Consider the following 25,181-nt stretch of genomic DNA (forward strand, 5'->3'; position numbering starts at 1 on the left):
TGGAAGTATCGACGTAATTTCATAGAGTCATTCGATCTGAATGCTACATGAAGAACATAAGCCAGATGACGGAACGCAGAGACCTAGGATGTAGAAGATCATAACATGAGCGATTCGGCAGATTTGGATTCCTTTCCTATATATCCACTCATGTGGTACTTCATCATATGATTCATATAAGATCCATCTGTCTAGAGATCGTCATATACATCTAGAAAGCCGTATGCTTTGGAAGAAGCTTGTACAGTTTGGGAAGGGGTTTTTTGAGAGAAAAGAAGAATCTACTTCAACCGATATGCCCTTAGGCACGGCCATGCATAACATAGAAATCACACGTGGAAGGGGTGGGCAATTAGCTAGAGCAGCAGGTGCTGTAGCGAAACTCATTGCAAAAGAGGGTAAATCGGCCACTTTAAGATTACCATCTGGGGAGGTCCGTTTAGTATCCCAAAACTGCTTAGCAACAGTCGGACAAGTGGGTAATGTTGGGGTGAACCAAAAAAGTTTGGGTAGAGCCGGATCTAAGTGTTGGCTAGGTAAACGCCCCGTAGTAAGAGGGGTAGTTATGAACCCTGTGGACCACCCCCATGGGGGCGGTGAAGGGAAAGCTCCCATTGGTAGAAAAAAACCCACAACCCCTTGGGGTTATCCTGCGCTTGGAAGAAGAACTAGGAAAAGGAAAAAATATAGCGATAGTTTTATTCTTCGTCGCCGTAAGTAAATACGTAACTAGGAATATGGAAAATTGCATTTTTGGAATTTGCAATAATGCGATGGGCGAACGACGGGAATTGAACCCGCGCATGGTGGATTCACAATCCACTGCCTTGATCCACTTGGCTACATCCGCCCCTTATCCAGCTAAAGGATTTTTTTCTTTTTTCCATTGATCATTATTCTATTTATTCTGACCTCCGTACTTCGATCGAGATATTGGACATAGAATGCCACTCTTTAAAAAGGAAAAAAGGAGTAATCAGCTGTGACACGAAAAAAAACGAATCCTTTTGTAGCTCATCATTTATTGGCAAAGATAGAAAAGGTCAATATGAAGGAGGAGAAAGAAACAATAGTAACGTGGTCCCGGGCATCTAGCATTCTACCCACAATGGTTGGCCATACAATCGCGATTCATAATGGAAAGGAACATATACCTATTTACATAACAAATCCTATGGTAGGTCGCAAATTGGGGGAATTCGTGCCTACTCGGCATTTCACGAGTTATGAAAATGCAAGAAAGGATACTAAATCTCGTCGTTAACTGAATTCTGAATAGAAAGATTAAGAAGAAAAAAAGATTCAAAATAAAGACAGAAATACCCAATATCTTGCTAGAACAAGATATTGGGTATTTCTGTCTTCAAAAATTCTTATATGTTAGCAGAAAAACCTTATCCATTAATAGATGGAACTTCAACAGCAGCTAAGTCTAGAGGGAAGTTGTGAGCATTACGTTCGTGCATTACTTCCATACCAAGGTTAGCACGGTTGATGATATCAGCCCAAGTATTAATAACGCGACCTTGACTATCAACTACAGATTGGTTGAAATTGAAACCATTTAGGTTGAAAGCCATAGTACTAATACCTAAAGCAGTGAACCAGATTCCTACTACAGGCCAAGCAGCCAAGAAGAAGTGTAAAGAACGAGAGTTGTTGAAACTAGCATATTGGAAGATTAATCGGCCAAAATAACCATGAGCAGCCACAATATTATAAGTTTCTTTCCTCTTGACCAAATTTGTAACCCTCATTAGCGGATTCATTTTCAGTAGTTTCCCTGATCAAACTAGAGGTTACCAAGGAACCATGCATAGCACTGAATAGGGAACCGCCGAATACACCAGCTACACCTAACATGTGGAATGGATGCATAAGGATGTTGTGCTCTGCCTGGAATACAATCATAAAGTTGAAAGTACCAGAGATTCCTAAAGGCATACCATCAGAAAAGCTTCCTTGACCAATAGGGTAAATCAAGAAAACAGCAGTAGCAGCTGCAACAGGAGCTGAATATGCAACAGCAATCCAAGGACGCATACCCAGACGGAAACTAAGTTCCCACTCACGACCCATATAACAAGCTACACCAAGTAAGAAGTGTAGAACAATTAGCTCATAAGGACCACCATTGTATAACCACTCATCAACAGATGCAGCTTCCCAAATTGGGTAAAAGTGCAATCCGATCGCCGCAGAAGTAGGGATAATAGCACCAGAGATAATATTGTTTCCATAAAGTAAAGAACCAGAAACAGGCTCACGAATACCATCAATATCTACTGGAGGGGCAGCGATGAAGGCGATAATAAATACAGAAGTTGCGGTCAATAAGGTAGGGATCATCAAAACACCGAACCATCCGATGTAAAGACGATTTTCAGTGCTAGTTATCCAGTTGCAGAAGCGACCCCACAGGCTTGTACTTTCGCGTCTCTCTAAAATTGCAGTCATGGTAAGATCTTGGTTTATTCAAATTGCAAGGACTCCCAAGCACACGTATTAACTAGAATATAGATAATAGAAGGCTTGTTATTTAACAGTATAACATAGACTATATACCAATGTCAACCAAGTCAGCCCAAAGATTAGCTATCCATATAACTAAATTAACCAAACCAATAATTTTGTATTTGTAAATGAAGTGAGTCAAAGTGAAAAACTTTGATGGGTCTTTTCTATATGGGTTGCCCGGGACTCGAACCCGGAACTAGTCGGATGGAGTAGATAATTCTTCCTTGTTACAATAGAGAAAAATCCCTCCCCAAATCGTGCTTGCATTTTTCATTGCACACGACTTTCCCTATGTAGAAATAGCCAATTTCTATTCCAAAGAGGAAGTTCTACTAATTTTTTTAATTAGTAAGTTGATTCACCTACTCTTTATTATAATAAAAAGAACATTTCAGAATGAAAAATAGAAAAGTTTTTTCTTGATCATTTATCAACCCTTTCCTGTTTCTTAATTTCGTCTAATGATTAATTAAGAGGGTTGACCAGGTCATTGATACGTATAATATCCAAATACCAAATACGCTCAGTGTGTGATCCACAGAAAGAAAAAAGAGTTGTTTTGGTGAACATCAAAGAAAAAACTTGCTCTTCTTCCATAAAAAATTCTTCTAAAAATGCCGAACCCAATCGTTGCATAAAAGTTCGTACCGTGCTTTTATGTTTACGAGCTAAAGTTCTAGCACATGAAAGTCGAAGTATATACTTTAGTCGATACAAAGTCCGTTTTTTCGAAGATCCACTATGATAATGAAAAAGATTTCTACATATCCGACCAAATCGATCAAGAATATCCCAATCTGATAAATCTGTCCAAATGGGTTTACTAATAGGATGCCCCGATCCAGTACAAAATTGAGCTTTTGATAAGTATCCTATGAGGAGAGTAGCGGGGACTATGGTATCGAATTTTTTCATTCGAGTATCTATTAGAAATGAATTCTCCAGCATTTGATTCCTTACTAACAAAGAACTTTTTTGTACACTTGAAAGGTACCCCATAAAATCGAAGCAAGAGTTTGCTAATTGGTTTATATGGATTCTTCGCGGCTGAGTCCAAAAACAGAAATAATATTGCCAGAAATTGATAAGGTAGCATTTCCATTTCTTCTTCAAAAAAAAAGTGCCTTTTGATGCAAGAATTGCCTTTCCTTGATATCGAACATAATGCATAAGAGGATCCATAAAGAACCATAGGGTTTTCCGAGAAAAACCAGGGTACATTATCCCAAAATGTTCCATCTTCCTAGAAAAGTGGATTCGTTCCAGAAAAGTTCCAGAAGATGCTAATGGTAAGCAAGAAGATTGTTTACGAAGAAACAACAAAAAAAATTCATATTCTGATACATAAGAGTTATATAGGAATTGAAATAGTCTTTTATTTTCTTTTTGAAAAAAAAAAATGGATTTCATTGAAGTAATAAAACTATTCCAATTCGAATAATAGTTGAGAAAGAATCGCAATAAATGCAAAGATGGAACATCTTGGATACGGTATTGAAGGAGTTGAACCAGGATTTCCAAATGGATAGGATAGGGTATTTCTATATGTGATAGATAATCCAAATGCAAAAATTTGTCTTCTAAAAAGGGAAATATTGAATGAATAGAGCGTAAATTCTGAAACTTTGGTATTTCTTTTTCTTTCAGACAAAAAAATTCCCGTAGCGAGAATGGGATTTCCACAACGATCGCAAACCCTTCAGATAGAATCTGAGAATAAAACTCAGAATAAAAATAATTTTTGTAATCCAATAATCGATCTTGGTTAGGATGATTAACCGAGTTATCCAAAAAATTCTGCTGATACATTCGAATAATTAAACGTTTCACAAGTAGTGAACTAAATTTCTTGTTATTACAACTAACAACTATTTCCACAGGTTCAGAACCATTTAATCCATAATGGTGGGCAAATGCATAAATATATTCCTGAAAGAGAAGTGGGTAGACAAAGTATTGTTGACGAGATTTATGTTTTTCTGAATACCCTTCGAATTTTTCCATTTGTATTTCTACTTGAATCAGAGAGAAGAAGCATTTCTCGGTTTATCGAATGATGATACATAGTGCAATATGGTCAGAACAGGGTGTTGCATTTTTAATACAAACCCTGGAAAGAAAGGGAGTCTAATCCACAGATCTTTTTCTGCTCCTTTTCTACCCAATTAGTTTATGTTTGTTCTAATTAAAAAAAAGAACAGAACAAGTTTTTTATTTTTGCAGGCCAATCGCTCTTTTGACTTTGGAATACAGCCTCTTTATCAATATACTGCTTCTTTTACACATTCAATCCATAACATCCCTTATTCAATCCATAATCAAGAATAATTAGGATTTCTAAAAAAAAAAAGAAAAAATAAAGGGTCCACTCATAGGAAAACCCAACCTTTCCCCGCATCCGGCACTAATCTATTTTTAACGTCTAATTAGAGCGGGGAATCATTCCAATTAGGAAGTTCAGCTCGTTGCTTTTTATTTTACCAGAATTGGAGCCAGGCTCTATCCATTTATTCATTAGACCCAGAAAATCGTAATTTTGGATTCCATTCAAAAAAGATTGATTTTATTACGACATGCTATTTTTTCCATTCATTACCTTTGAGGATCAGTCGTGGTCTTCTAGACTCTACCAAGAGTCTGGACGAATTTGTTGTTTCATCCAAATGTGTAAAAGATCATAGTCGCACTTAAAAGCCGAGTACTCTACCATTGAGTTAGCAACCCAGATAAAAAAAGGATCTTAGATACGATCGAAATCCAAAAATCAATGGAATTACACCGCGCGCTTCTGTCAAAACATTGAACTAGCAAGACATCAAAAGATTTTTTTTATCGACCATGAAAAACACTCAAATGCCAAAACGAACAGGTCCGGTGAAATTCCACTAAAGTAAAGTTAAAAAAAGAGCGACCCTAATCACGATGGCCAAATTCTCCTTATTTTTAGCGATTTTTATTAACAAAAAATATATATTATAAAAAATATATATTATATTGTATGAGAATACATGCAAGAGGAACACCCTTATCATTTGAGCGAAGTGTAGGCGGAAAAATTGAATATGGAGTGAGGATAAAGAGACCCATCTATCTACAAATTCTATTTGTTCAATAGACCTTTGTCAATGGAAATACAATGGTAAGAAAACAAATTAGATAGAAAAAGTAAATAAAATAGGGGCTTATGTTGGATTGGCACGATATAATATAAATCCAAATAGGATTAAAAAAGAGGTAAATTGTGTCTAAATAATTAGACAACTAGGAATACTAATAATCTTCTCCTATCCTATTTTTTGATTCATTTAGTTCTTCAATTAACTCAAAGTTCTTTCTTTTTCTTTAAAGAATTCTGCCTTCCTTAAAATATCATAAACAGTTCTTGTTGGTTGAGCACCCTTTTCAAGGAAATAGAGAATAGCTGGAACATTTAAACAAGTTTGATTCTTTATCGGATCATAAAAACCTACTTTTTGAAGATCTCTTCCTTCTCTTCGAGATCGAACATCAATTGCAACGATTCGATAGACAGCTTATTGGGATAGATGTAGATAAACAACGCCCCCCCCTAGAAACGTATATGAGGTTTTCTCCTCATACGGCTCGAGAAAATGATTCGAATTTCTGTCGATAATAATAGAAATTAGACTATGACGTGCATTAATTTCCTTACAGAAAAAACAAATTTCATTTATACTCATGACTCAAGTGGGCTAATTTTGCCTGACAAACTTCGAAGGCAAAATCCTTCCAAAATTTTTGAGTCGTCTTTAAACTCTTTTCTTTGTCTCATTTCGAACGAATTGACTTTTATTCCTTATTCTAATCCAACTCTGTTGTTGAGACAATTGAAAATTGTGTTTACTTGTTCTGGAATCCTTTATCTTTGATTTGTGAAATCCTTGGGTTTAGACATTACTTCGGGAATTCCTATTTTTTTCTTTCAAAAGAGTAGCAACATACCCTTTTTTCTTATTTCCTTCGATAAAGCATTTATCTCTTCTATAGAAATCTAATAAGAGGGATTGATTCTGATATACTTTTATTGGACTTTCTTCTTATTTTAACCTTTCGATTTATTTCTATATTAAGGATAGACTGACAAAGTTGGCCTAATTTATTAGTTTTCACTAACCCTAGATTCTTTCCCTTGATAAAAAAAATTCTGTCCTCTCGAGCTCCATCGTGTACTATGTTACTTAAACCCAGCGCAAATTTGGTTCGGAACGAATAGAACAGGCTATGTCGAGCCAAGAGCATTTTCATTACTATGGAAAATGATGGATAGCAAAATCCACAATCGATCATGTCCTTCAAGTCGCACGTTGCTTTCTACCACATCGTTTTAAACGAAGTTTTACCATAACAAACATTCCTCTTTTCATTGCAAAGTGGTATAGAGAATTGATCCAATATGGATGGAATCATGAATAGTCATTGGTTTAGTTTTTTTATACTAATTAAAACTTGCTATCTATGGAGCAATATGGATAAAAGAAAGTAAGTATTTATCCGGGAAGCCTCCGCCAAGATCCAATTTATTTAAACCCATATTAAAATTCTATCATATGAATGAAACATAGTTTGAAAAAGACGACTAAACAAGTTTGCTTAAAACTTATTTATTCTTAAATTTCCACCCTCAACGGATGGCTCGAGATGATCAATCTTGAAGTGAGAAAAGAAGGATTGACTCTTCCTCAATAAATAAACTATCAACCTCCAAAAAAGTTTAATTAATTTAATTACTAGAATTAGAATTCTAGTAGTAATATATTTTTTCAGTACCAAAAACAATTAACTATAATAACTAAATAAACTATTCCAATGAAAAGATTGAAAGTTTTTGGTAGTTATAGAATTCTCGTACTTCTTCAACTCGAATACCAAAAGGAAGAAAAAAATATGACTAAGTGATTTTATAGTAGAGGCATATCCTGAATGTGCTTGATAGATCCCATTTTTTCATGAAAATAAAGATAGTCAATTTGACTGGACTTAAGACTTTATTATGTTTTCTGAGAAAGAATAAGATATCATTATTCTCTTTAATAAACTTTTGTCTCGTACGGAATACTATATGATTTCACCGTTTGTTTCATCAGAAACAATCTGGGACGGAAGGATTCGAACCTCCGAGTAACGGGACCAAAACCCGCTGCCTTACCACTTGGCCACGCCCCATTTCGGGTTTTATGCGACACTAATAAACACTAGTATGTTTATTTGTTATTCGTCAATACCATTTCAATTACATAAAAAAGGAGGGATATTCTCTTGCTAGTATTCTACACATGCGGATAATATAGAATCAAAAAAATGCATTGATCATTACATGGAATTCTATTAAGATATTATATGAAAGTCGAATTTATTCCACTCTCATTTGAGAGTGCGAATACAAGGAGGTATTTTGTGTTTGGGAAAGTCCGAAGAAAAAAGATTTTGAATCTGCCTTTTCCTTCTTTCCCTTAAAAAAATAACTCAAGAAAAATCCAATTATTTACTCTACAAGAATGAAATGCTTGTTATGCCTAATATACTTAGTTTAACCTGTATCTGTTTTAATTCTGTTCTTTATCCTACTAGTTTTTTCTTTGCCAAATTACCCGAAGCTTATGCTATTTTCAATCCAATCGTGGATATTATGCCTGTTATACCTCTATTCTTTTTTCTATTAGCCTTTGTTTGGCAAGCTGCTGTAAGTTTTCGATGAAATCTTTAGTACTCTGTATGCCAAATTGAATGATGTGTTCATTCCAAAAAAATTTTAAAATGGGTAAAAGCCGAGAAGTTTTATATTTTTATATTATGAACCTTCGATTCTAAAATTTAAATTCTTCTACATTGAATGGGTAGCTACAGCAATAAATTTGGATCAGCCTTTCTACTCCCCTGCACCTAGGTTGAGCAGGTACCTAAAGGTACCTACACAATACCTAACCACCTAACCCTATTTTTGCTATTGATAAGAGTGCTTATTATAAAAGAATTCTTGCAATTTTTTTCAAGAATTCTTTTTTGCATTTTTAGGTATAAAAAAAAACCATCCTAGTGGATCCGTGTGGTAAGGAAAAACTGGTAATCTATTCCTTAAAAAAAAATCTTGGAGATTATGTAATGCTTACTCTCAAACTTTTTGTTTATACAGTAGTGATATTCTTTGTTTCACTCTTTATCTTTGGATTCTTATCTAATGACCCAGGACGGAATCCTGGACGCGAGGAGTAAAAATTCAGTTTTTTTTTTTCTTATTGGATTTGTTTCGTACATTTATCTATGAGAAAATCCGGGGGTCAGAATTCTTTCCAATTCGAAAGTCCCAAATGATCCAAGGGAGCGGAAAGAGAGGGATTCGAACCCTCGGTACAAAAAAATTGTACAACGGATTAGCAATCCGCCGCTTTAGTCCACTCAGCCATCTCTCCACGTTCCAAAGCGAAAGGTTTCCGTGATATGATATAGGCAAGAAATAAGAAATAACGGTTGCAAAAAACCCCTTTTTTTTCTTTCAAAAGTCTATAAAAATTATATTGCCAATTCCATTTTAATTATATTCTTTTTTCTTAATGTTAATAAAAAAAGAAGAAAATTCTTGTTTTTTCTTTCTAAAAATCGATATTGGCCGAGAGACAATCAAATAGATTTTCTCTTTAGCGGGCATTTCCATATAGGACTTGTTATAATTATAATAAAACAAGCAGGTTATATAAAAAAAACGCTTTTTTTTGTCGATTATTTATCAAGAAAGCAAAAAGGGTTCTTATCAAATCCACCATAAAATTGGAAAGAAGCATAAAGTAAGTAGACCTGACTCCTTTAATGATGCCTCTATCCGCTATTCTGATATATAAATTCGATGTAGATGAAATTGTATAAGCGAATTTTTTTTATTTCCTTAGACTTAGACCGCGCAAGACAAGAATTTTTCGCTATTTACGATTTCATATTCTTGTTACTAGATGTTCTATAGGAATAAGAAGAAATCGCAACTCCTTTGCGCTACACATAAAATTGGATTTCGAAGGTCCATTTTTTTTTTTCAGAATCCTCTATTATTTTAGTTCTTCCACCCATGCAATAGAGAGGGAATGGGAAAAGAAGGGTTACTTTTATTTGCATTTTTCCCTTAAAAGATAGACTTTGAAATAGGAGTCTTGGAATAATGCTGAATTCAAAGGTTTATTTCTTTCTATAGTATAAGAAAAACAATTTATTTCTATTTCTATAGTATAAGAAAAACAAATAAATAGTATAAGAAAAACAAATCGAATCAAATTCATGGATTTACCACGACCTCGGTTGTGACTGTGACTCCATAGATAAAAATGGGAAATTTCTCTCTTCGAGACCATTGAAAAAGGGCATTGAACGAGAAAGAAATCGTCCACAGATAATAAAACTATCATATGCCTTGGAAAGTGATATGAGGTGCTCGGAAATGGTTGAAGTAATTGAATAGGAGGATCACTATGACTATAGCCCTTGGTAGAATTCCTAAAGAAGAAAATGATCTATTTGATACTATGGATGACTGGTTACGAAGGGACCGTTTCGTTTTTGTAGGATGGTCTGGCCTATTGCTCTTTCCTTGTGCTTATTTCGCTTTAGGGGGTTGGTTTACAGGGACAACTTTTGTAACTTCTTGGTATACCCATGGATTGGCTAGTTCCTATTTGGAAGGTTGTAATTTCTTAACCGCAGCAGTTTCTACCCCTGCCAATAGTTTAGCACACTCTTTGTTGCTACTATGGGGGCCCGAAGCACAAGGAGATTTTACTCGTTGGTGTCAATTAGGCGGTCTATGGACTTTTGTAGCTCTCCACGGGGCTTTTGCACTAATAGGTTTCATGTTACGCCAATTTGAACTTGCTCGGTCTGTTCAATTGCGGCCTTATAATGCAATCTCATTCTCTGGTCCAATTGCTGTTTTTGTTTCTGTATTCCTTATTTATCCACTGGGGCAATCTGGTTGGTTCTTTGCGCCGAGTTTTGGCGTAGCAGCGATATTTCGATTCATCCTTTTCTTCCAAGGATTTCATAATTGGACGTTGAACCCATTTCATATGATGGGAGTTGCCGGAGTATTAGGTGCGGCTCTGCTATGCGCTATTCATGGAGCGACCGTAGAAAACACTCTATTTGAGGACGGTGATGGTGCAAATACCTTCCGTGCTTTTAACCCAACTCAAGCTGAAGAAACTTATTCAATGGTCACTGCTAACCGCTTTTGGTCCCAAATCTTTGGTGTTGCTTTTTCCAATAAACGTTGGTTACATTTCTTTATGCTATTTGTACCCGTCACCGGTTTATGGATGAGTGCTATTGGCGTAGTTGGCTTGGCTCTGAACTTACGTGCCTATGACTTTGTTTCCCAGGAAATCCGTGCAGCGGAAGATCCTGAATTTGAGACTTTCTACACCAAAAATATTCTTGTTAAACGAGGGTATTCGTGCGTGGATGGCAGCTCAGGATCAGCCTCATGAAAATCTTATATTCCCTGAGGAGGTTCTACCACGTGGAAACGCTCTTTAATGGAACTTTCGTTTTAGCTGGTCGTGACCAAGAAACCACCGGCTTTGCTTGGTGGGCTGGGAATGCCAGACTTATCAATTTGTCCGGTAAACTGCTTGGAGCTCATGTAGCTCATGCCGGATTAATCGTATTCTGGGCCGGAGCAATGAACCTATTTGAAGTGGCCCATTTCGTACCAGAAAAGCCCATGTATGAACAAGGGTTGATTTTACTTCCACACTTAGCTACTCTAGGTTGGGGAGTAGGGCCAGGGGGGGAAGTTCTAGATACTTTTCCGTACTTTGTATCTGGCGTACTTCACCTAATTTCCTCCGCAGTCTTAGGCTTCGGTGGCATTTATCACGCGCTTCTGGGACCCGAGACTCTTGAGGAATCTTTTCCATTCTTTGGTTATGTCTGGAAAGATAGAAATAAAATGACTACAATTTTGGGTATTCACTTAATTTTGTTAGGTCTAGGTGCTTTTCTTCTAGTACTCAAGGCTCTTTATTTTGGCGGTGTATATGATACCTGGGCCCCTGGGGGGGGAGATGTAAGAAAAATTACCAATTTGACCCTTAGTCCCAGTGTTATATTTGGTTATTTACTAAAATCTCCTTTTGGTGGAGAAGGGTGGATTGTTAGTGTAGATGATTTAGAAGATATAATTGGTGGGCATGTATGGTTGGGTTTTATTTGTGTATTTGGCGGAATTTGGCATATTTTAACCAAACCCTTCGCATGGGCTCGCCGTGCATTTGTATGGTCTGGAGAAGCTTACTTGTCTTATAGTTTAGCTGCTTTATCTGTCTTTGGTTTTATCGCTTGTTGTTTTGTATGGTTCAATAATACAGCTTATCCGAGTGAGTTTTATGGACCCACCGGGCCAGAAGCTTCTCAAGCTCAAGCATTTACTTTTCTAGTTAGAGACCAGCGTCTTGGAGCTAATGTGGGATCCGCTCAAGGACCCACAGGTTTAGGTAAATATCTAATGCGTTCCCCAACTGGGGAGGTTATCTTTGGAGGGGAAACTATGCGTTTTTGGGACCTTCGTGCTCCATGGTTAGAACCTCTAAGGGGCCCCAACGGTTTGGACTTGAGTAGGTTGAAAAAAGACATACAACCTTGGCAAGAACGACGCTCAGCAGAATATATGACCCACGCTCCTTTAGGCTCTTTAAATTCCGTGGGTGGCGTAGCTACCGAGATCAATGCAGTTAATTATGTCTCTCCTAGAAGTTGGTTATCAACTTCTCATTTTGTTCTAGGATTCTTCTTTTTTGTGGGCCATTTATGGCATGCAGGAAGAGCCCGAGCTGCTGCAGCAGGTTTTGAAAAGGGAATCGATCGTGATTTGGAACCTGTTCTTTACATGAACCCTCTTAACTAAGATTTTCTTATTTATACCTGTTCTACTTTTTTTCTGTTCTGGCTCGGTTATTCCATCTAGCCGAGCCATTCATTCCTTTTTATGAAAGAAAGATAAGGGACAGAAAAAAAAAATAAATAAAAATGAAAGAAACAAACGTATTCAATAAGCAAAAGGAGAGAGAGGGATTCGAACCCTCGATAGTTCCTAGAACTATACCGGTTTTCAAGACCGGAGCTATCAACCACTCAGCCATCTCTCCACAGCCTAATCCTTATTTTACTCCTACAAATAGAACATAGCCATATAAAAAATAAAAAGATTTATTAGCCTCTAGAAAGATATCAGATACAAGTTCCTTTTCGATATATCTCTGTATACTGTATACACGGATACAGGATCCGCTATACCCGCTTGTGAAATAAAGAGTAAATAATCTCTTCTCACCCCCATATCCAAATAAAAAAGCGGTTTAAGTAATAAATTTGAATTAAAGAGAAGAATCAATGGATTCATGATTAAACCCCTCCTACTTCTTGTATTTTTTTACAATTTTGGTTTAAGTGAGGGATCAAATATGTAGTCAACTTTATTTGATGGTAGCTTGGAGGATTAGAAATATGACTATTGCTTTCCAATTAGCTGTTTTTGCATTAATTGCGACTTCCTCAGTCTTAGTAATTAGTGTACCCCTTGTATTTGCTTCTCCTGATGGTTGGTCAAATAATAAAAATGTTGTATTTTCCGGTACATCATTATGGATTGGACTAGTCTTTCTCGTAGCTATTCTGAATTCTCTCATTTCTTAAATGAAATTTGGTTAATATTTATTAACCCCATAAAAAAGAAATAATAAAGGCCATTTCTTCTAAAAAATTAGAATAGTGAGACGTATTAAAACGCAATTTGCGTTCCGAATTGCTAGCTCTTCTCTTTCAGTATTATGAAATTCCATTCCCATTAGAATATTCATTGACAGATAATAAAAAAAGGAAAACTCTAATATAATAGAAAATGAAATGAAACGGTCGACCCAGACATAGAAGGTCGACCCAGGCGGATATACGCTATAAAATATATACCGTAGCGAGCGTAGTTCAATGGTAAAATATCTCCTTGCCAAGGAGAAGATACGGGTTCGATTCCCGCCGCTCGCCCGCTTAATTTATCAAAGTACTATGATAAAAAGTTTAGTCTAGTTAACTGTTTAACTACTTATATTAAATTAAGTATTAATTAGGTGTTAGTCTAGTGCCGTATCCCTTACTATCTTACCCTTCCTTTGCATCCCACTCAAAAAAAGAGGGCGCTCCAGAGGCAGAAATAGAACTCGCCAACAGAGCTCCAAAAATTGGGTATTAACTGAGACAAACAACGGGCAAACTTTTTTTAAAGGGAAGGGAGAGGTAGACTGTCCCTTTCGTTTCATTTTTATTTTCTGCAGGGTAGGGAGAGGCCTTGCGCCTTCTTTTTTTGAAGGCAAGTGACTTCGCAAACTGCTCAATTTTGCCCTCTAGGGCCGGGAACTAATGAATAAAAAAGGGTTGGATACGCCCCTCTACCATACATATCTAGAGAAATAGAATAGTCCTTTTATACAGACTGCTAAGTGCGGAGACGGGAATCGAACCCGTGACCTCAAGGTTATGAGCCTCGTGAGCTACCAAACTGCTCTACTCCGCTCTGGAGTACCAGAAACTGGTGGACAAAAAAGGCTTGAATACAAGCCTCTAACATGTCTAGACAAATAGAATACTCCTTTTATACAGAATGGAGCGGGTAGCGGGAATCGAACCCGCATCGTTAGCTTGGAAGGCTAGGGGTTATAGTCGACGTTGGTTGATTATTTTTAACGTCTCTAATTCAAAACCGAACATGAAATTTTGATTTCATTCGGCTCCTTTATGGATATTCTCACCACTTAACATCTATGTCAGCTTTTCTATTTGAATGGAACCAAAGCTCTCCGCTTTCTAGATGATCCTTATAGAGTAGGAGATAGAAATTCTATCTAAATTCATCTAATCTACTTACTTCGTTCCCTAATTTCATTCAAGAGATCCTGAGGAAAAGAATTGGGTTTCCACCGAGCTGAAACAATATGCGGATGGTTCTAGTAAACCAAAACTATCGTTTTTTAGCTATTTGGCTTCCTTATTCCTTATTTTAAGAAGATTTAGTTACGATTGGAAATCAACTTTTTTGTATCTTCATCCATAGATCCTTTACTCATATTTTCAAAATTGGAATACTTAATCCAATGCAAAATTATGCTTCGCGACTCTGTACTCATAATCCTATTTTTATTTTGGATGCAATTTAAATTAGTCTTTGGATACAAATCGCCAGAATGTATATTCTTCCTCAATATGCTATTGAGAGGAAAAGGATTTAATCCTTTATAAGAACTAAAGTTTTCATCGGAATATAAAAATAAAAAACTTAAGGATGCCTTAAGTATATCATTTCAAATTCAGTTATTAATAGAACGAATCACACTTTTACCACTAAACTATACCCGCTACATTGTAGATTATGGTATAAATGGTACCCTTTGTCAAGGATAGCCATTTGACAAGAAGGCTAATTCCCCCTTATTGAATCAGATGGAGAAGGTTCATGACACTGAGCCGTTGGTACTTCTACTTCGATCGCTCGCCTTTACTTTAGGATTTAGATAGCCCCTCTGGTCTGTAAAAAAAATCTTTTCTTACCATGCTAATAGCGCCTGAACCAAATGTATTTATTTTGATTAGGATCCTATTCTACGGTTACGACTACAATAATAATTATTTACTTTGCAAGGACGTAAGTGTGTCAGACTGCTAAATTGTTTTATTATTCCTACAATATAAACTAGGGGATATAGGGGGTAACACTGTCCCTATAAATTCCTTTTTTCCTTTTCTTTTTTGTCCAGAATTGAACAAAAAAGAAATTATGGAAGATGTTTTCTTCCCCCATTAAGTCCGAGCCATAGAGTAAGAGTGAGATGAGTTTTCCAAATTCATCATAGACTTTCCCTATGGCTTGATAGAAGTAAGCAGCAAAGAGTCGTAACTTAAAGAAAAAAACGGACAGGGCCGACAGATTTACCTGATGTAAAGAAGATCCTAAAAGTCTCTGATTAGTCGACTCTCTCCATTTAACACTTTCCTCTCTCTCCTTTTTTCCACTGACTCAATTCTAGTTTATTAGATTCTTGTTTAAAAGAATGCAAAAAGTTCAATAGAACTAAGAACACATAAAAAATAGCATAGAGGATCAAGGCCATTACCAAAAGTTCCTCCCAAGGATCCTATATCCTATTGGGTATCTGTTCCCCGCCTTTTCCCGCTAGGATCGGAAATCTTATATTTTCCATATCCATATACCGTTGAATCCTTGGGGTTCCAGAATCCGCCTATTTTACTAGTCTTCGGAAACGGAAAACCCTGAACCAAGAAGAGTTGGATATGTTATGTAGGGTATGTTTTTTTTTATTAATTTTATTTTGAGCTCTCAAGATATCGATATATACATATACAATCTCTACATAATGTCTCTCTCTCTATCTCTATATATTATATATATAATATGTACATTATGCAGTAGACCCATAATGGGAAATCCAAGTGGCTAATTTTTGAATTAAATAAAAAGCCCTTTTAACTCAGTGGTAGAGTAATGCCATGGTAAGGCATAAGTCATCGGTTCAAATCCGATAAAGGGCTTTTTAAATTAGTGGTAGAGTAATCTCGTGCTAAGACGTAAGTCGTTGGTTCGAATCTGATAGAGTACTTTTCTACTAAATTGATTCACTTTTTTTCTTTGTTTTTGAAACTTTCTCTATATTTTTAGAGAATTTTATGACTTAGTGCGGGATGGATGCATTTTTGGTATGAACACTAAATGAAGCACGGAGAATTAATCTATAACGATCAACTAAAAAAAATCCTAGATGAAAACATAACAGAAAAGTTGGAAAAACTCTTTGCTTTGGATCTATTTATACTTTTCGAGTATATTGACAATTCCAAAAAACTGCTCATACTATGATTATAGTATAATCACGAGCGGTTGTATATGGCCCTATCGTCTAGTGATGCCCCTATCGTCTAGTGGTTCAGGACATCTCTCTTTCAAGGAGGCAGCGGGGATTCGACTTCCCCTGGGGGTAGGGAGTATTATGAAAGGAGGTTAATCATAGATTAGCAAAAACCCTAGAATAAATTCTTCCTGGGTCGATGCCCGAGTGGTTAATGGGGACGGACTGTAAATTCGTTGACAATGTCTACGCTGGTTCAAATCCAGCTCGGCCCAAACCAAAAATCTAGGGCTTCGTGAGTATGAACTAAATCCTTTTGTTTTTCTTCCATAAAATAAAATGTCTGATCTATAGAAATAAAAGATAAAGAAAAAAGGGAAATTTTTTTTTCTAATCCATATCTCTCTCATTCCTTTCTTACAAACAAAAGAGTTTTTCTTATTGAAGGCTGGATTATTATCCATTTTTAGTGATAAAAAATCACGACATACTAGTTATGTCACTCTCACTATACCCACGTATAATATAATATGTGGGTATGTAGTATATGATTCGTCTATTTCTTAGAGTACGAAAGACGAATCGAATCTTCTTATGGTTCTATTTAAGAATGGGTATGCCATACACCCCGCGGGGATTGTAGTTCAATTGGTCAGAGCACCGCCCTGTCAAGGCGGAAGCTGCGGGTTCGAGCCCCGTCAGTCCCGAACTAGGGTTCAATGAATGGAGAAATTGATATTTCCTTTTTCCATGAAAAAAAGGGGCAGGGAGCAAGATCAAATACCCACAGGGCACCCTTACTTCACTTTTTTATTTTGCATCTCTCATTAAAGAGGGAGGGAGGGCATATAGGAATTTTTTTTTCACTACTCCCAATCGATAAAGAAAGACACACATACGATATGTGGATTAGTAGAATTTAGGATATTATATTACTCTATCTTTCTTTATGATGATACCATCCTCATCTTAATTTCCTATTCCACTCTTATGGAATAGAGTACCGGTATTTTACCGGAATCCATACATAAATCGTATTCCCTTTTTATTTCAGACCTCTTTTCCCCATCTCACTTCTACTGCTTATTTGGATGTCTATGTGACCCATAGAAAGTGAAAGTTGGTCATATAATACATACATAATTGTATGTATAACTATAAGAAAAAGGAAGGGAAATTGTATAAGATTAAGAAAGTATAAGATTAAGAAAGCTCGTGGGTTAGAGATATAGAAAAGAAAAAGTAGAAAAGGATTAAAAAAGAGGGAATTCCTAATCCAATCAAAAAACCCATTTTGGTCTTAGTGTGGATAGAGGATCTTCCTATGTTATACTATATAACTCTCATCCGTGAAATATAACTCTCATCCATGAATTGATTTGATAGATCCGATATTCATAATATTGAATTGATTCAGTATTATCAGAATGCAAGCCCTACCCTTGAATTTACAAGATACCCCTTTTTCCTCTCCATGGGATTACATCCCGAGTTATTGTGAAAATAAAAAATAAAGAGGTTATGGAAGTCAATATTCTCGCATTTATTGCTACTGCACTGTTCATTCTAGTTCCTACTTCTTTTTTACTTATTATTTATGTAAAAACAGTCAGCCAAAATAATTAATTGGAATTCCAATTAATCATTGAAGAAATTAAAAAGGGATTAAATAAAAAAAATCCAAGTCTTAAATGAAAGGATCTGGTTGGAATCTTAAAGTGTGGTAGAAAGAACTACATATAGTTTTTTCTACGACACTTTAGATTCTTTCTATTATATTATCTTTGAATCTACATAGAATAGATTAGTAGATTGAAATAGTTAAGTAGTCTAATTCAATTTCTTTTTTCATTGCATCCACTTAATTTCAATCAGGTCAAAATAAAAAAATCTAAGACAATTCTTGACCAAAGAATCCATGGAAGGAAAGAAAAATAATATGAAGAATAGACTATAGTAAAAAGTAAAAGGAAATGGAAAATGTGTGATATGCCGTGAATAGTTCCGTGGAAGAAAGTCTAATTTTCTTATGTATAGAACTTTTTTTAACCATTCGTCATTTCTAGTAGAAATTCTGAATTGGTATAATGGCTCTTTCTTACATTACAACTTACAATACAAGAGTTTCTTACAGGAGTGAAACAAAACTAAAGAAAAAGATTAAAGAATAACGTTTGACAAAATGATTAATGCAAAATGATCCATTAAAGAAAAGAATTGATACAACAATTTGATTACTTAATCAATTAGTAGTATCCCTAGAGTCCACTCCTTCCCCATACTACTAGTGAAAGAGAAAATGTAAAGACTACCATTAAAGCAGCCCAAGCGAGACTTACTATATCCATCTAAATTATGTCTCCTATTTCTATGAAGGGATTATTCTACTATTGATCAATAATCATAGTGGAATCAAGGGTACAGAGTCAAAAAGGGATTCCGCCCTAAGGCCATGGATCAATCAGTTCAAGGAATTTACTCCTAACAAATTCTTATAGGAATTCTGGTAGAATTAGAGAGCATTAAAAATACGAGATACTATAGCCCTTTTTTCCTTAAAAAAGAAAGAGTACGGGAATGATGTCCTGAATAGAAGAAGCGGGAATAGGAAGATTTTTTATTCCTTTTGTTACTCTTTTTTTTTTTTTTAAGCAAAGGACGCCCGAATATACCATAAAATTATCGATAGATAAATATTTATTGGATACCTACCTTACCTAATGTTTATTTTTGACCTAAACCCTGCAGCCTTGCTTTGTATCATTCTATGAAAGAATGAAGAGATTTTATCCATAATACAACTCCTAAATTGATTTTTGATCGACCTATTTAATCTGATTCTCGTTAGAATTAAGTAGTCCTTACTTTAGTGTATGTAGGTAACATAAGATGTACGATAAAAAAATGTATAATAATTAGTAAGTCTTGATATTCTTTCGTGGAGTCCCTTCTTGAATCTTAGATTGAAAAAAAAAAAGAATGCCCCTTAGGGACCTTTCTTTGGATACCAAGATTTCTGACATCTTATCCTCGTATTTTAAAATTATCAAATCGAATCTCAATTAAGAACCAATTCAAATTCATATAATAAAAGAATAAGGAAACACTACCTCACCCCTATTGATAACCATTTTGGCCACTACCGTCAAAACAAACCCTAACCCTAGTTTGAGGATAGAACTATGGTATGGTTTCTCTAAACCCAGTATCGGCAGGCCCAGTTACTCTCTTGCCCGAACTTATGCGAAGTAAAAATTTATCGAATTCGATCAGCACTATAAAAAAAACCTAAGTATTTTATTGATCAGGCGGCACCCAGATTTGAACTGGGGATAAAGGATTTGCAGTCCCCTGCCTTACCGCTTGGCCATGCCGCCAAAAAATCCGATCAAAAATCTAGAAAACAGCAAGTATTCATCCACGTTTTCTTACGAAAAGCCCCTTTTATTTTGAATATAATTCTACTTACTTTTTTCCAATCTTTTTCAAAAAATCTATTCCTGCTTTTTTTGATCCAGTTTCTATTATTCTCCTCGATAGATTCTATCTTAAAACATACATTGTTAACACAATAAAACTTCCCATTTCTTTCTATTGAGATGAAAAAGAAGAAAAAGTGGATTTCTATTCACAGGCTGCAAAATTCAGAATAAATTGGAACCGTTAACTAGAATTCTCTTTTTTTTATTGCAGTAGTGAACTACTCTTAAATCGGTATTATCTCCCCCCCCTTCAATGGCATAATAAAATATTATGGCTTTATGCTTAATCCGTGTATAGGTAAACTTTAGGTCCGAACAGCATTATTATCCAAAGATCCCCTTTATGTACATATCTCTATGGGGAATCATGCTTTAATTTTTCAAAGTATTAAATTAAATATCTTGAATAAAAAAAGGAAATTTGCTCTGATATAGAGTATAACCTGACTATCTTGGCGTACCCAAGTGAAATTACGATAAAAGAAAAGCATGGATATGGGGAGAGGTGGATAACTAGATTGGCATGTACTTAAAAAAGGGACTTACTTTATTTTAGAATTCCACAATGAAATACTGAATTTTCTAGCAATTATACTACTCCGATCCGAAATAAAAAAGAACCCTCAAATTATTTTGAGAAATTAAAGTAAGCACGCTATTCTAAATCGAAGTAAAGTCAAACTTTCTAGTATATTATATTACGGCTTTATTACATTCATAGAAAGGAGATAAAATGAGAAATCTTTGCCATCCAATCTGATTAGAATATCATAACATAAAGTATAAGTGGCAGAATTTTTTTTGTAGGAATGTTTTATCAATTCATTTTCATTTCATTTGTACCCCTGGCAAACTCGAACTTTCGTCCAAATGGTCTCTATTCATATGTATGAAATACATATATGAAATACGTATGTGGAGTTCCCTAGAATTTCATGTGATTCAGTAAACAGAATATAGATTCCATGATTGCTAGATCGATCCATAGGGATTGATGAAGAGTGAGCTGATAATGGAATTTTTCTTTGATAAACAGGAAACTTAAGATTAAGATGCTCCGGAATGGAAACGAGGGAATGTCCACAATACCCGGATTTAGTCAGATCCAATTCGAGGGATTTTGTAGGTTCATTAATCAAGCCTTGGCAGAAGAACTTGACAAGTTTCCAACAATTAAAGATCCAGATCACGAAATTGCATTTCAATTATTTGCGAAAGGATATCAACTGCTAGAACCCTCGATAAAAGAAAGAGATGCTGTGTATGAATCACTCACCTATTCTTCCGAATTATATGTATCTGCGAGATTAATTTTTGGTTTCGATGTGCAAAAGCAAACCATTTCTATCGGAAACATTCCTATAATGAATTCCTTAGGAACCTTTATTATAAATGGAATATACCGAATTGTGATCAATCAAATATTGCTAAGTCCTGGTATTTACTACCGCTCGGAATTAGATCATAAGGGAATTTCTATCTACACTGGCACTATAATATCAGATTGGGGGGGGAGATCGGAATTAGCAATTGATAAAAAAGAAAGGATATGGGCTCGCGTGAGTAGAAAACAAAAGATATCTATTCTAGTTCTATCATCAGCTATGGGTTCGAATCTAAGAGAAATTCTGGATAATGTTTCCTACCCTGAAATTTTCTTGTCTTTCCCGAATGCTAAAGAGAAGAAGAGGATTGAGTCAAAAGAAAAAGCTATTTTGGAGTTTTATCAACAATTTGCTTGTGTAGGTGGGGACCTGGTATTTTCGGAGTCCTTATGCGAGGAATTACAAAAGAAATTTTTTCAACAAAAATGTGAATTAGGAAGGATTGGTCGACGAAATATGAATCGGAGACTTAATCTTGATATTCCTCAGAACAATACATTCTTGTTACCACGAGATGTATTGGCCGCTACGGATCATTTGATTGGAATGAAATTTGGAACGGGTATACTTGACGATGACGATATGAATCACTTGAAAAATAAACGTATTCGTTCGGTTGCGGATCTGTTACAAGATCAATTCGGATTGGCTCTTGGTCGTTTACAACATGCAGTTCAAAAAACTATTCGTAGAGTATTCATACGTCAATCGAAACCGACTCCCCAAACTTTGGTAACTCCAACTTCAACTTCAATTTTATTAATAACTACTTATGAGACCTTTTTTGGCACATACCCGTTATCTCAAGTTTTTGATCAAACGAATCCATTGACACAAACTGTTCATGGGCGAAAAGTGAGTTGTTTAGGTCCTGGAGGGTTGACGGGGAGAACCGCAAGTTTTCGGAGCCGAGATATTCATCCGAGTCACTATGGGCGTATTTGTCCAATTGACACGTCTGAAGGAATCAATGTTGGACTTACTGGATCCTTAACAATTCATGCGAGAATTGATCACTTGTGGGGATCCATAGAGAGTCCGTTTTATGAAATATCTGCTGAGAAAGCAAAAGAAAAAAAAGAGAGACAGGTGGTTTATCTATCACCAAATAGAGATGAATATTATATGATAGCAGCAGGAAATTCTTTGTCCTTGAATCAAGGTATTCAGGAAGAACAGGTTGTTCCGGCTAGATACCGTCAAGAATTCTTGACTATTGCATGGGAACAGATTCATGTTAGAAGTATTTTTCCTTTCCAATATTTTTCTATTGGGGGTTCTCTCATTCCTTTTATTGAGCACAATGATGCGAATCGGGCTTTAATGAGTTCTAATATGCAGCGCCAAGCAGTTCCGCTTTCTCGGTCCGAGAAATGCATTGTTGGAACTGGATTGGAACGCCAAACAGCTCTAGATTCGAGGGTTTCCATTATAGCCGAACGCGAGGGAAAGATCATTTCTACTGATAGTCATAAGATACTTTTATCAAGTAGTGGGAAGACTATAAGTATTCCTTTAGTTAACCACCGTCGCTCTAACAAAAATACTTGTATGCACCAAAAACCCCGGGTTCCACGGGGTAAATCCATTAAAAAAGGACAAATTTTAGCAGAAGGAGCTGCTACAATTGGGGGCGAACTTGCTTTAGGAAAAAACGTATTAGTAGCTTATATGCCATGGGAAGGTTACAATTTTGAAGACGCAGTACTAATTAGCGAACGTTTGGTATATGAAGATATTTATACCTCTTTTCACATCCGGAAATATGAAATTCAGACGGATACGACAAGCCAGGGCTCCGCTGAAAAAATCACTAAAGAAATACCACATCTAGAAGAACATTTACTCCGCAATTTGGACAGAAATGGAGTTGTTAGGTTGGGATCCTGGGTAGAAACTGGTGATATTTTAGTAGGTAAATTAACGCCTCAGATAGCGAGCGAATCATCTTATATCGCGGAAGCTGGATTATTACGGGCCATATTTGGCCTTGAGGTTTCCACTTCAAAAGAAACTTCTCTGAAATTACCTATAGGTGGAAGAGGGCGCGTTATCGATGTGAAATGGATCCAAAGGGACCCGCTCGACATAATGGTTCGTGTATATATTTTACAGAAACGTGAAATCAAAGTTGGGGATAAAGTAGCCGGAAGACATGGGAATAAAGGGATCATTTCCAAAATTTTGCCTAGGCAAGATATGCCCTATTTGCAAGATGGAACACCCGTTGATATGGTCTTCAATCCCTTAGGAGTACCCTCCCGAATGAATGTGGGACAAATATTTGAAAGCTCGCTCGGATTAGCGGGGGATCTGCTAAAGAAACATTATAGAATAGCACCCTTTGATGAGAGATATGAGCAAGAGGCTTCAAGAAAACTTGTGTTTTCAGAATTATATGAAGCCAGTAAAGAAACAAAAAATCCATGGGTATTTGAACCCGAGTACCCGGGAAAAAGCAGAATATTTGATGGAAGAACAGGCGACCCCTTTGAGCAACCTGTTCTAATAGGGAAGTCCTATATCTTAAAATTAATTCATCAAGTTGATGAGAAAATTCATGGGCGTTCTACTGGGCCCTACTCACTTGTTACACAACAACCGGTTAGAGGAAGAGCCAAGCAAGGGGGACAACGAGTAGGAGAAATGGAAGTTTGGGCTTTAGAAGGATTTGGTGTTGCTCATATTTTACAAGAGATACTTACTTATAAATCTGACCATCTTATAGCTCGCCAAGAAATACTTAATGCTACGATCTGGGGAAAAAGAATACCTAATCATGAGGATCCTCCAGAATCTTTTCGAGTGCTCGTTCGAGAACTACGATCTTTGGCTCTAGAACTGAATCATTTCCTTGTATCTGAAAAGAACTTCCAGGTTAATAGGGAGGAAGTTTGATCGGAATAAATATAAATTCTTTTCTTATTTCTATTTTATGATTGACCAATATAAACATCAACAACTTCAAATTGGACTCGTTTCCCCTCAACAAATAAAGGCTTGGGCTAACAAAAACCTACCTAATGGAGAAGTCGTTGGCGAAGTCACAAGGCCCTCTACTTTTCATTATAAAACCGATAAACCAGAAAAAGATGGATTGTTTTGCGAAAGAATCTTTGGACCCATAAAAAGCGGGATTTGCGCTTGTGGCAATTCTCGAGCGAGCGGAGCTGAAAACGAAGACGAAAGATTTTGCCAAAAATGCGGGGTCGAATTTGTGGATTCTCGGATACGAAGATATCAAATGGGATACATCAAACTCGCATGTCCCGTGACTCATGTGTGGTATTTGAAAGGTCTTCCTAGTTATATCGCGAATCTTTTAGATAAACCTCTTAAGAAGTTGGAGGGCCTAGTATACGGCGATTTCTCTTTTGCTAGGCCCAGCACTAAAAAACCCACTTTTTTACGATTACGAGGTTTATTCGAAGAGGAAATTGCATCCTGTAACCACAGCATTTCTCCCTTTTTTTCTACCCCAGGCTTTGCAACATTTCGAAATCGGGAAATTGCGACAGGAGCAGGTGCTATTAGAGAACAATTAGCAGATTTGGATTTGCGAATTATTATAGAGAATTCTTTGGTCGAATGGAAGGAATTAGAAGACGAGGGGTATAGTGGAGATGAGTGGGAAGATAGAAAAAGACGAATAAGAAAAGTTTTTTTGATTAGACGCATGCAATTGGCGAAACATTTTATTCAAACAAATGTAGAACCAGAATGGATGGTTTTGTGCTTATTACCGGTTCTTCCTCCCGAATTGAGACCTATTGTTTATAGGTCTGGAGATAAAGTAGTGACTTCAGACATTAATGAACTTTATAAGAGAGTTATCCGTCGGAACAACAATCTTGCCTATCTATTAAAAAGAAGTGAATTAGCGCCAG

At 36.2% G+C, this 25,181-nt stretch overlaps 8 non-coding genes across 8 annotated transcripts; 4 read left to right on the top strand and 4 right to left on the bottom strand.

The window, feature by feature from the left end:
- Positions 1-8,857: 8,857 nt before the first annotated feature.
- On the bottom strand, positions 8,858-8,945 carry TRNAS-GCU (transfer RNA serine (anticodon GCU)). The gene has a single exon. It is a non-coding gene; the product is annotated as a tRNA-Ser (tRNA).
- Positions 8,946-12,574: 3,629 nt separating this feature from the next.
- Positions 12,575-12,662, bottom strand: TRNAS-UGA (transfer RNA serine (anticodon UGA)). The gene has a single exon. It is a non-coding gene; the product is annotated as a tRNA-Ser (tRNA).
- An 824-nt stretch (positions 12,663-13,486) lies between these two features.
- On the top strand, positions 13,487-13,557 carry TRNAG-GCC (transfer RNA glycine (anticodon GCC)). The gene has a single exon. It is a non-coding gene; the product is annotated as a tRNA-Gly (tRNA).
- Positions 13,558-14,009: 452 nt separating this feature from the next.
- Positions 14,010-14,083, bottom strand: TRNAM-CAU (transfer RNA methionine (anticodon CAU)). The gene has a single exon. It is a non-coding gene; the product is annotated as a tRNA-Met (tRNA).
- A 1,958-nt stretch (positions 14,084-16,041) lies between these two features.
- TRNAT-GGU (transfer RNA threonine (anticodon GGU)) lies at positions 16,042-16,113 on the top strand. Its single transcript has one exon. It is a non-coding gene; the product is annotated as a tRNA-Thr (tRNA).
- Positions 16,114-16,620: 507 nt separating this feature from the next.
- On the top strand, positions 16,621-16,702 carry TRNAY-GUA (transfer RNA tyrosine (anticodon GUA)). The gene has a single exon. It is a non-coding gene; the product is annotated as a tRNA-Tyr (tRNA).
- Positions 16,703-17,060: 358 nt separating this feature from the next.
- Positions 17,061-17,134, top strand: TRNAD-GUC (transfer RNA aspartic acid (anticodon GUC)). Its single transcript has one exon. It is a non-coding gene; the product is annotated as a tRNA-Asp (tRNA).
- Positions 17,135-19,733: 2,599 nt separating this feature from the next.
- TRNAC-GCA (transfer RNA cysteine (anticodon GCA)) lies at positions 19,734-19,804 on the bottom strand. Its single transcript has one exon. It is a non-coding gene; the product is annotated as a tRNA-Cys (tRNA).
- Between the last annotated feature and the right edge of the window lie 5,377 nt (positions 19,805-25,181).

The sequence above is a fragment of the Triticum urartu genome, unplaced genomic scaffold (assembly GCF_056163025.1).
Source record: "Triticum urartu cultivar PI428250 unplaced genomic scaffold, HENAU_Tu73 scaffold1812, whole genome shotgun sequence".
In the NCBI taxonomy this organism is placed as follows: domain Eukaryota; kingdom Viridiplantae; phylum Streptophyta; class Magnoliopsida; order Poales; family Poaceae; genus Triticum; species Triticum urartu.